Source organism: Mandrillus leucophaeus, unplaced genomic scaffold, assembly GCF_000951045.1.
Source record: "Mandrillus leucophaeus isolate KB7577 unplaced genomic scaffold, Mleu.le_1.0 Scaffold1156, whole genome shotgun sequence".
Lineage (NCBI taxonomy): Eukaryota > Metazoa > Chordata > Mammalia > Primates > Cercopithecidae > Mandrillus > Mandrillus leucophaeus.
The window spans coordinates 351,588-362,421 of NW_012099832.1; positions in this window are offsets into that span (position 1 = coordinate 351,588).

The window sequence follows — 10,834 nt, forward strand, 5'->3', positions numbered from 1 at the left end:
CTTACATGAATGAGACAGATATAAAATAAACTAATGATGTAGATAGTAACAGACAATAGAAAGTGAAGGTATTGTGTGTGTGCGTGTGTGTGTGTGTGTGTGTGTGTGTGTACTGGGAGATAAGAATCAGAGAATAATTTCACATATGTGGTTGTTGAAAACTTCCCTATGGAGATGACATTTATAAGCAATACTTGTCGGAACTCTTACATACAGTTAGCAGATGGTAACATTTAAGTCCCGCACAATGCTGAAGCGTGCCATTCATAATGGAGTGGCTGGCATCTTGGCTATGAATAACTTGTGCCAGAAATTTTTAGAGAGCCCTTGGGGGTGCAATGTGTGGGTTGATTATGTACTTTTCCTTTATAGATTCTGAAGCTTAGGGAGAAAGAGAAAGAGGGCATACAAACGAGGGTCAGGTTACCTTTATTTGGTGTATAAGGCAAGAAATTCCTTCACTTAATACTCCAACCTCATAACAGCATCTGACTTAATTCTGAGTCTATTTGTTTCAGTATTACAGAGAGAATGGTCTCTCCAGTGCTGTTTACAAGCACAAACTCTCTGTTCCCTTTTATATGCGGTTTCACAAAATATTATTTCTCTCTCCTGTGTTATAATTCTTTCCCTTTCTATCACATACTTTTTTACAAAACCAAATAAACTCTCATAATCCTTCCTGAATAATTTGCCTAGCTGTTGTCCTATCTTTTATGTCCCTTTACATAAAGTTCTTCTGTCCCTGTATACATTTTCCTGGAAATTACAGGATAAACACTATTTTAAAGCTTTTTCACTTGTGAATATTCCTCCCGTAGTTTCTTTTTACACTTGGACTTCTTGACAGAGAAAAATATCATTTTTAGGAATGAGTCTGATGATCATATCATTTTAGCAATGTTTCCTCCTATCAATATTACATTTCAGTCACACAGTGTTAGACACCTCTTTCTTTGTACTGTTGACCTTAAGTTACTTGATAAATGTGTCTTATTCAATTTATTGTTCACACTACTAAGCCTAGAACATATATATAATGAGAGTTCCATAAATATTTGTTGGATGATAGATTGCTTAAATGAATGAATGAATACATGTTAATTGGCTAGATATTAGCCATACGGCCTAACAATTATTTAGTTCAATCCAACAATTGAGAACCTACCATCTGTGAGGCACTTGGATATGACCTGCTAGTATAAAGCAAGCAAATGAAGAGTCTGAAAATGGCTTTTCTCGTTATTTTAGCAGAAGAATTAAAAAAGGCAATATAAATCACAAATGCAACATAATTTCCTGTGAAGAGATATGCAAAAACTTACCTGGCATCATAGAGGAGTGAGTAATATATTTAACTGAAATGGTCAAATAAGGCCTTTTGGAGAAAATGATGTTTGAAAAATAGCTTAAGGGAAGTAGACATTCTCCAGACAGATTAAGATCACAGTCATATAGACAGAAAAAAAGAACATGTTAAAAAATGATGAATAAAACAATTATACAGAAAATAAGAGGGCATTACCGTCAGATGAATCCAGAAATAAATTATTAGTATAAGTTATTGATGTTTTCTTGGGGATAAGTGGACTTTATTGAAAAGTGACTTGGTCACATGTACATATTTTTAAGAAGGGACTATACTGAGCGCAATGTAGAAGGAGAAGGATTAGAAATTAGAGAAAGTGAAGAATTATAAAAATTTACTATTTATCAGGCATTCTGCTAAAAATTTTAATTTATTACTTTGCACTTTACCCTAGCAGTTAAAATGTAACTTAATTTTACAGATGAGTGATATGAAAGATAAAAAAAAAAATACCAAAAACACATGAGAAGTTCGTGGAGTTTAAATTTGAACTCTGTTATTTTTATTCTCTGTTATATTCTGTGAATTTAGGCTATATAATTTAAACAATGCACTATACTATTTCCCCCCAAAATAATCATAGACATTTAGAGAATATCGGACATGAACTTGATAATACACTGTAGTTTTACATAGATTTTCTCATTTAGTGTCCATGATATGTTCAATTGAAAACCATTTTTCTTATATTGTGGATGAGCAAGCTTAAGATGTGAAAGTTGGATAATATAACCAGATTTATACAAATGGTCAAATACAGAAAAAAAAGTTGTCTGATTTCTAATTCCAATGCTTATTCTACTCTAAGTCATTATGGTAATTCATAAGAATTGCCATACTAAATAGAAAGCAGAGGTCTACAAAATAGATAAGAATTAGAAAAAGAGAGTGTGAATTTGTTTAGTAGTATCAGACTGTTATTTGGGTGAATATTAGAAAACAAGTAAGAAATAATAGCAAGAACGGAGTCAATGATATATAAGAGCTGTCTATGAAAAATGAACTCAAAAAAATAAATTTTATCACATTTCCTTTGTGGTGTTGAAATTAGCAATTGATGTAAAACATTGTAAATTGATGTAAAAATTGTAAAATTGATGAAAAACTAAGCACATTTGATATAATTTTATTTTTAAAGAAGAAAACAAAACTTTCTGGCATTTCTAGACCATTTTTCATTGATATGCTATTTTGCAGCAGGATAGATACAAGAGTATACTTGTGACCAATCCATATGACTATTGAAACATAAACCATTCTACCCAATTAATTACATTTCCTTAAAAGAAAAAACTTATAAAATGGATTTAAAAGAGAAATTTCAACTTCTAACTAAGTTAGTGGCATTTATCATAACACCAGTGAAAATTCAAATATTTATTTGTCTGTTAACAAGAACAAAAACTCTGCATATTATCGATGTAACTCTTATTTGTAGTATTTTATGATTGATAATTAAAATAATTTAAACTATATTAAATCCCAAGCAACTTTGGTGCTTAATCATATTATATGTATTTGACATTTTATATATGAAAAGCTTGACTAATAGCAATTAGTGGAAGTCAATTTAATAATTATAAATTATTTATAAATGTCAAATCCCAAATGTAAAAATGAATAAATTATGTGTACAAGCAAGCTAAATAAGTCTTTAATTTTGACATGATCAATATATTGAAGCTTTAAAAATTTTTGTCTGAATATTTACAAGCAATATTTATAAATAGTGTCTCAGGAGCAAAGTAAATCAGGTTTCAGAAGCAGGGCATGTTACCATATGAGTGGTAATTTTGAATTAAATTGAACGTCATGGTTTGCTCTTTGTTCCACCACATGTTCCCACATGAATATAGACACAAAATTCTTCAACAGTACACTAACAAACAGAATCTAACAATATATAAAATGACTTGTATTATCTAAACAATTGTGACTTATCTAAGGAAAGCAAAGTTGGATTAACATTTGATAATCAACTACTGTAATACCATACCATAATAATTGAAAACAAGACAAAAAGCACATGACAATTTCAATAAACACAGGAAAAAATCATTTGACTAAAGCCAATCCCCTTTATCATAATAAAGGCTACTCAACACACTAGGAAAAGAATGAAATTTCCTCAATATGATAAAAAGCTGCTGCAAAAACTCACAGGTTGCAAAATCTTAATGGTGAAAGATTGAATGTTTTTGCCCTAAGTTCAGGATCAACACAAGGATATACAATTGTATAACCTCTATTCAATACTGTTCTGGAGGTAATAGGCTGGAAAATTAGGTAGAAAATAATAAGAAAGCACTTTCCAGGTTGATATAAATTATTAGCCCTAGTAATCAGAGCTGCCTCATTGTATAACTACTTACTTTGACATTTACCATTTTCACACCAGTTTCAAGTTGTTATTTAGTTTTATATGGCATTCACCCATATAAAATGCATTTCAGCAATAAAGAACCACTTTTGTAGATATTAAGTGCCTTTTATTAGGATTTTCTCATCTTTCCTTTGATGCTGCAGTTTTCAAAGTGGATTTTCCAAGCTGAATTTGAATGTTGCCATTGTGGTATCTTTTCTATTACCCTGTATCCTTACCCTCATCAAGATTATTCAACTACACCTCCTGTGGTTTGTATTTTTTGCACGTTATTTCATTGTGTTATTTATAGAATAACGTTATAACAATTCATTCTGTTTCTCTCTCACATGATGCTATAAACTCTATGATAGAAGGGACTGCATATCAATCACATCTGTATTTTTGGTAATTACTCAGTACCTGGTACAAAAGAGCAATAAATAGGTGAAACATAGTGATGATACATCTATCAATGGAAATATCCAAGCTTGGATGAAATAACTACCCATCAGGAATTATAGAGAAGCACAGGTGATAACAGATCAGATTGTGGTTTAATATATTCCAAGAAGTTTTCTAAGTCTAAGAATTTAAGTGTATGAGGCTAATATGTGTAATTATTTTCTTAGTAATTATATCCATGTGGATTACAGGGTTTTAATAATTAACACTAAAACATCAATAGTGCAGTGAGTATATGATTCTGTAGTAAAACATACCCTGAACTTATCATAATATCATAATATTATATCATAATATAATTTCACATGAAAGAATAAAGTCTATGCAAAAATGTATGATATATGCATATTAATACGTTATAAGAGTGTGAACACTCCAAAGTAACCACATGAAAAAGAAGACTCAGAACTACAGGTGTTTTTCTTCTGAATTTTTTCAAGATTTTCTTTTTTTCTTTGAAATTTTGCAGTTTGAGTATGTTATGCTCATGTTTAGATTTTTAAAATGTTTAACCGTCTTAGTGTTTTAGAAGTTTAGTGGACCTATGGCTTTGAGTCATATTCATATTTGAAAATTTTCAGCCATTATTACCTCAAGTATTTCTTCTGTTTCTTTCTTCTCTCTCTTTTTCTTCCAATGTTTTAATTTTGCATTTGTGATACCTTTTGTAATTGGTCCATTGTTCTCACATATTCTGTTCATTTGTTTAATTCTTTCATTTTATTCTCTATCAGTCTGAGAAATTTTATTAGACATATCTTCAAGCTAAATTATTTCTTCCTTAGCCATGTTCAGTCCTCTGATAAGTCTGTCAAAGGCATTCTTCATTTCTGATACAGTGTTTTTGATTTCTAGCATCTCCCTTTGATCTGTTCTTAGACTTCTCATTTCTCTTTATTTCATTTCATTACCCATCTGTCCCTGTGTGTTGTTCTCTTTTTCTGTTAGAGTTTTTAGCACACTAATCATAGTTATTTTAAATTACCTGTCTGATAGCTCCAAAATCTACTTTGAGTCCGTTTCTGATACTTGCTTTGTCGCTTCATTATGTGTATTCTTTTGCCTCATAACGTGCTTGTAATTTGTGGTTGAAAACTTAACATGATGTATTGGTAAAAGGACCTGAAGCAAATAGATCTTTAGTGTGAGATTTTATGTTTATCTGGCTAGGAGTTAGGCTGTGTTTACTGTTTGTTGTTGCTGTAAGTGTCAGAGGCTAACATTTCCTCTTGGTGCCTTTTGTTTCTTATTGTTGTCCTAAAGTTTCTCTAACAACATTTAAAAAGTCAGAGTCTTGGTTATTTCAATTCAAATCCCTTGTTTTTAGACAGAGTTCTGATTAATGTAGTGCTAAGTTGTAAGGTTTCTCTATTAGGGTAGAGAAAATCATTTGATAAATTGTTATCTCCATATGTTAGGGGATGTCTTGACTTTTTCCATTCAGGAAGCTCTATCTGAGGTATTATTTGCAGTTGTAGTTAAATATTAGTTAATTTCACTCTAAACTACTATAATTATTTCAGATCTATCTCTCTCAGGGGCAAAACCATGAGGGAGTAGAGGGGTCACCGGGACTAGAGAAAGAATTGCCTTGTGCTGCTCCATATTCCATCAGTCAGAACATATTCCCCTTTTGTCACGATTTCACCACAAGTTATTCACAGATACATATGTTCATGACAAGGAAACTTAATTTCCCCTCAATACTATCCCAAAAATTCACATATTTCCTTCAAGGTAAATATATTTAAATGTTCAGAAATAGCCTAGTTTATTTCCTGTTGTATCTTTTGTTTTTATCTATTTCTAAATCTGATTGATTTATAATACACTTGCTATTTACCCATCCCCTAATAGGATGGCAGTTGTCCTAAAAATAGAATTCAAGGCTTGAGATTTTTAGGTATGACATTAAATGTGATACCTGAACTCAGTAAACGATTTTGAAGTCAGTCTTTATGTGAGTTAGAAATGAGTATTTATTGCACTAAGACACTATATTTGAGGCTTTATTTGTTACATCTTACTGGTATTACCTTAACCTGTTACTTCTCGACTTTTATATTTTTCCTGGAAATAATAAGCTTTGTTGGTGCAAGTATAAGCACTTTAGAGAACACATTGACATTACTTTCTATCTGTCCCTTTCAAAAATGTATACTTCTCAGCTCTCTTTGCTATAACCTGCTGCCTCCAAATTTAATCTCTCAAGCTATCAACTTTTTATGGCTTTATTTGCTCCTTGCTAAACCCAAAGTCTAGTTATATTCTAAAATTATTCAGTCCTTAGACATTTTTTTTTTTTTTGGTATAACTGGGCTGCTCATCCTGAAGTGTGTGAACCTCTAACTGTCTGCTCAGTTACTGTAGAGTACTTACATCTTTGTTGAGAGCTCACTCAAATATCACAAAAAACACACTCCTTCAATTGGGGATTTAAAAATTTTATTGCATGTAGAATACCTTTTGAATGTGATTGCGTATCTCATAGCAGTTTTCACAAGCAGTTGCCAGTTTTTTGAAGCTTTTATTCTCACCTTGTTGCCCATACCAGTATTTTGCTGAGAAATCACCTTTCTTTCTAAATCTGCCATGCAGCTTCTTGTCCTAATGTAAAAATGTTTCTGTCCATATATTCTCTCCTTGTTCCATTTTGACTTACTGAAATAGAAGTATTTTGTTAGTTACATGATTAAAAAATACAAATTGTTCAAATATAAAATGCAATTAAAACCACAGATATTTGTTGCATGCTTCTTTTTTGCACTGCTGATAACAATGATGCCATAGCAAATTGTAAATTTATGTTAGGGTTCTTTATGTCTATCGCTGCATAGTGATACAGTCTGCATTTCTAATCTCACCATTGCTTCACTTGGCCATGAATAGGGCTGTTATTTAGCTAGTATGCACCAGTGGGTCCCAGGTTGCTCCAGTATGGCAGGCGTGCATTTTGTTAGCTAGAGCCCATGCTAGAGCAATTGTTATAGAAATTCAATGTAATCCTTGATCATATGTTTGAAAGATAATATTTATAAGGTTGCATTGATGTTTATCAACTTATGTTGTTCTGCCACTTAATTTCATTAAATAATTTATTAAATATGTGTGTGTGTGTGTGTATATATATGTTTACTTTGTGTTTGCCTTGTGTGCACAAACAAAATCATCTACCTTTCGTCCCCACTTATAGCTAACCTGTAGTTAGATGAACTTAAACAAATATTTGCCTAGAAACTCTGTCTGTCAACTGTACATGAAGTGTATACTTAATAAAACCTTAAGGTTATTTTTAAACTCAGCACTTTATAATTCACTTGAGCAATTTCTCTCAGTTCCAATGAAAATGAAAAACTGAACTATCCAAGATTTTTTCTATAGTAGAACATTCTTGAATCCTTGAATTGTGAGCAGACAATTTCCTTACAGCTCCAGAAATGTAATGATACTTTGAATCAATAAAGATACATGAGAAGGGAACTTCTAAAAATAGGCATCCAATAATTCTAAACCAAGATTCTTAAATCACTCCACAAGGATAGGATTGCTTCAAAACTTGGTACTTTTTGTCAAGGGCTTTTTAATAAGAGTGCAAGAGCTTGAATCAACTTTAGAGGTTCATCATTCCGTTGAAAATAGGAAGATCATCAGTCTTACTGACATACCTTCCTCTTGAGCTAAAACGGTTATTTTTTAAAATTAAAAGACTGAAATACTACTCATAGAATCAGACTTCGTCATTCATAGGAGCAAAACCTAGACAGCATGATTCATTTAAACTGGCTGCTTTCAGTATCCACACACTTGTACATGAAGGAGGTATAATTCTTATTGATTACTTTTACCCAAAGGACTATGTCTCCTGTTTTCTCTGCCCTAATATTTAAAAGTGCATTATTTTAAACAACAAAGCAACATTCTGTATGTTTTTTTTCTTTCTTTGACTCTGTTACAGTCTTAACAACAGAATAAAACTAGCTAAGGAATATCTTTGAGTTCAAACAAATGAACAAAATAGCAGCAGCAATGCTCCCCTAGTTAAAACAAGATATAACATTTCAATCCTTCAAACTCAATGGATAATTTCCAGTATGTTTTTCATTGTATTTGCCATATTTTGCATACTGGATTTTTCAGTTTTAGAACAGAAGCAACATCAATTCTCTGAAAATATTGCTGAGCCAGTACATGGATTCAAGTAACTCCCTCCTATGCTTAAATAGAATAGTAAATTAATAAAACTTTGGAATTGGATCCCAGTCATAGCCAAGTCACTAACAAGCTATGTCAACTGGGAGGTGCCTCTTAAATTCTGTCTGCTTCCATTTACTGATCTTTAACATAGAGATTACACTAACCACACCAAGTTACCATAGAACAGCTAAATAGAATAACATGTGTCAAGTTCTGCCATACAACCTGGTAATCACAAAAGATTAATCTCTGTAAAACTCAGCAAGACATAGACAATCACACTTGTGCGTGCACACAAACACACACACACACACACACACACACACCCCACAGGACAAATAAAGTTAACACTTCTTCCTCTTTCTTAAACTTTCTTCTTCAAATTCAGAGTGGCATATTTAAGAAACAGAAGGATATCCTGACAATTACTATAGATACTAACTAGTTATAATGCCTAGTGTGGAGATGTTGAGACAATGAGAGTACCTTGCAAATCACAAAATAATTATTTCATCTGGAAACATGATGTTTCAGCAGACAATTCTTGGGGCGGCTGCTGGGTTCTTAAATTTTCTTCTCTGTAAATGGCCAAATCAGCATGTGTGAAGCAAGTTCACTGTGCACTGGTTGCCAACTTGTCTGGGTCTGATGAGACAGAACACCCATGTATACAAGTTACATGAATTGAGTTTATTATTAAAACTTACAGATAGGCAACAAGAGACAACAGGACCCTGGGAATCAATATGAGTCAGTCTCCTAAGCTTCAGAAACATTGCTTGGAGCAGATGGAGTCTACTGCGTGTGTGCCCCCTTGTATTATAGTTGAGAGACCCTGAAAAGCAGCCCCTCCTATGTTTTTTATGCAGGGGCAATGAGATCCCCAGAATAAAACGCATCCCATTTCTAGGGGGAATTAGAAGAGATCCAAGGGCTGTTTCAGGCATATTCTCATAATCTCAAGGTGTTGCATTCCCAGCACATTCTACAGTTATTCTTGAGAATTACAAGAAAGAAAGGGGATAAAACTGCTTTCGTCCAAGCCCACCCAGAGAACTGTCTTACAGGATGGGATCCCAAAATCATAGCCACAATATCTGATTGTGGAACAAATACATTCTTTCTCTCCTCATAAGAGGCATTTAAACTTTACAAACCCATGTCCAATTCTTAAGATCTAGAGAAATGTTAGCTTTACCTACTCTTCTGACTTGGATTCAATTTTTATTTCTGGAACCTGGAGTTTACCTGCCTTGGTTTTAGCTTTAATTGTGCATTAATGACTATAAGGCAAATCACTGGGCCCACAAAGCTTCATACTTGTGGAACACCTTTCCTATACAGGCCAGGTACTCAGTACAGCTGTATTAGGAAAAGGATATGCACTGAAATTTGTCCTGATAGCTAAGGCACAGACTTATTCTTCCTTACACTGTTCGGTTGCCTGGACCTCCAGGTCTCAAACCATCACCAGCATACCTACAAAGCACTTTGTACCATGAAGTCCAAAGTCTGCCCCGATCTCTTATATAAGCTGGCTATGTAAGCACATTCCAGCTATGTGACCAAGCCTTATCTTTCAAAACTTTTCAGGCTTCACTAAAATTAAGTTCAAAATCACAAATTCAATTACTGTTACTAAATAGCTAGGATGGTATGGTCTGCTCCCAAAACAACTCACAGATCTATGATTACAAAACATTATTAGTTTTTATTCCATATATTCCATAGCATTGGCCCAAAAGTCTTGTCAGGCTCCCAGAAACCTTGGGAATAATAATTGGTCAATCCAGAGTAGCTGATTAGCCCATTTTAGGTAGTCTCAGATGCAAGTCTGTATCTAAAACTTACTTTCCTTCATTATTGGTTTCAGTATTTTAATCTGAAATTAGGCAAATGAGATGGGGAAAACAATCCTTTAATATTAGTTCAATTTGTTCTATTGACTGGATGTCCCTTAGTTTCTTTTCTTCACATCTGAAGAAATAAAAACTGAAAGCAGTTTAATTACTTGTTTAAAATCACAAGGTAATAATGAGACCTGATTTTTAAATTGTCCAAAATTGTCATTGAACACTGCTGTGTAAGAGACCATAACTGGATCTGTATCTATCAAGGTGAAGTCTTGTCACATAAAGTCTTCTGTTCATTATGTCAGTAGGCTTGTAATAGGAATATTTTGAACCAGAATACTGTAAGACTTATTTTTTCTGTTTCTTGAATCCAAGAAACATGTAATGTCATACTTACCTAATCTATGCTTCTATTACAGTGGACACTTTTGATTAAATGGTTTCTTTAACAAACACTTACCTGGCACCTAAAACAATGTTTTGTGTATATTATCAATTCAAATATATATATATTGAACATAATTTTCACTAGATAAAAGAAATAAGCTACTGTAGAAAAGTCCATTTCAAGAATAATGTTTCTTTTTTTTT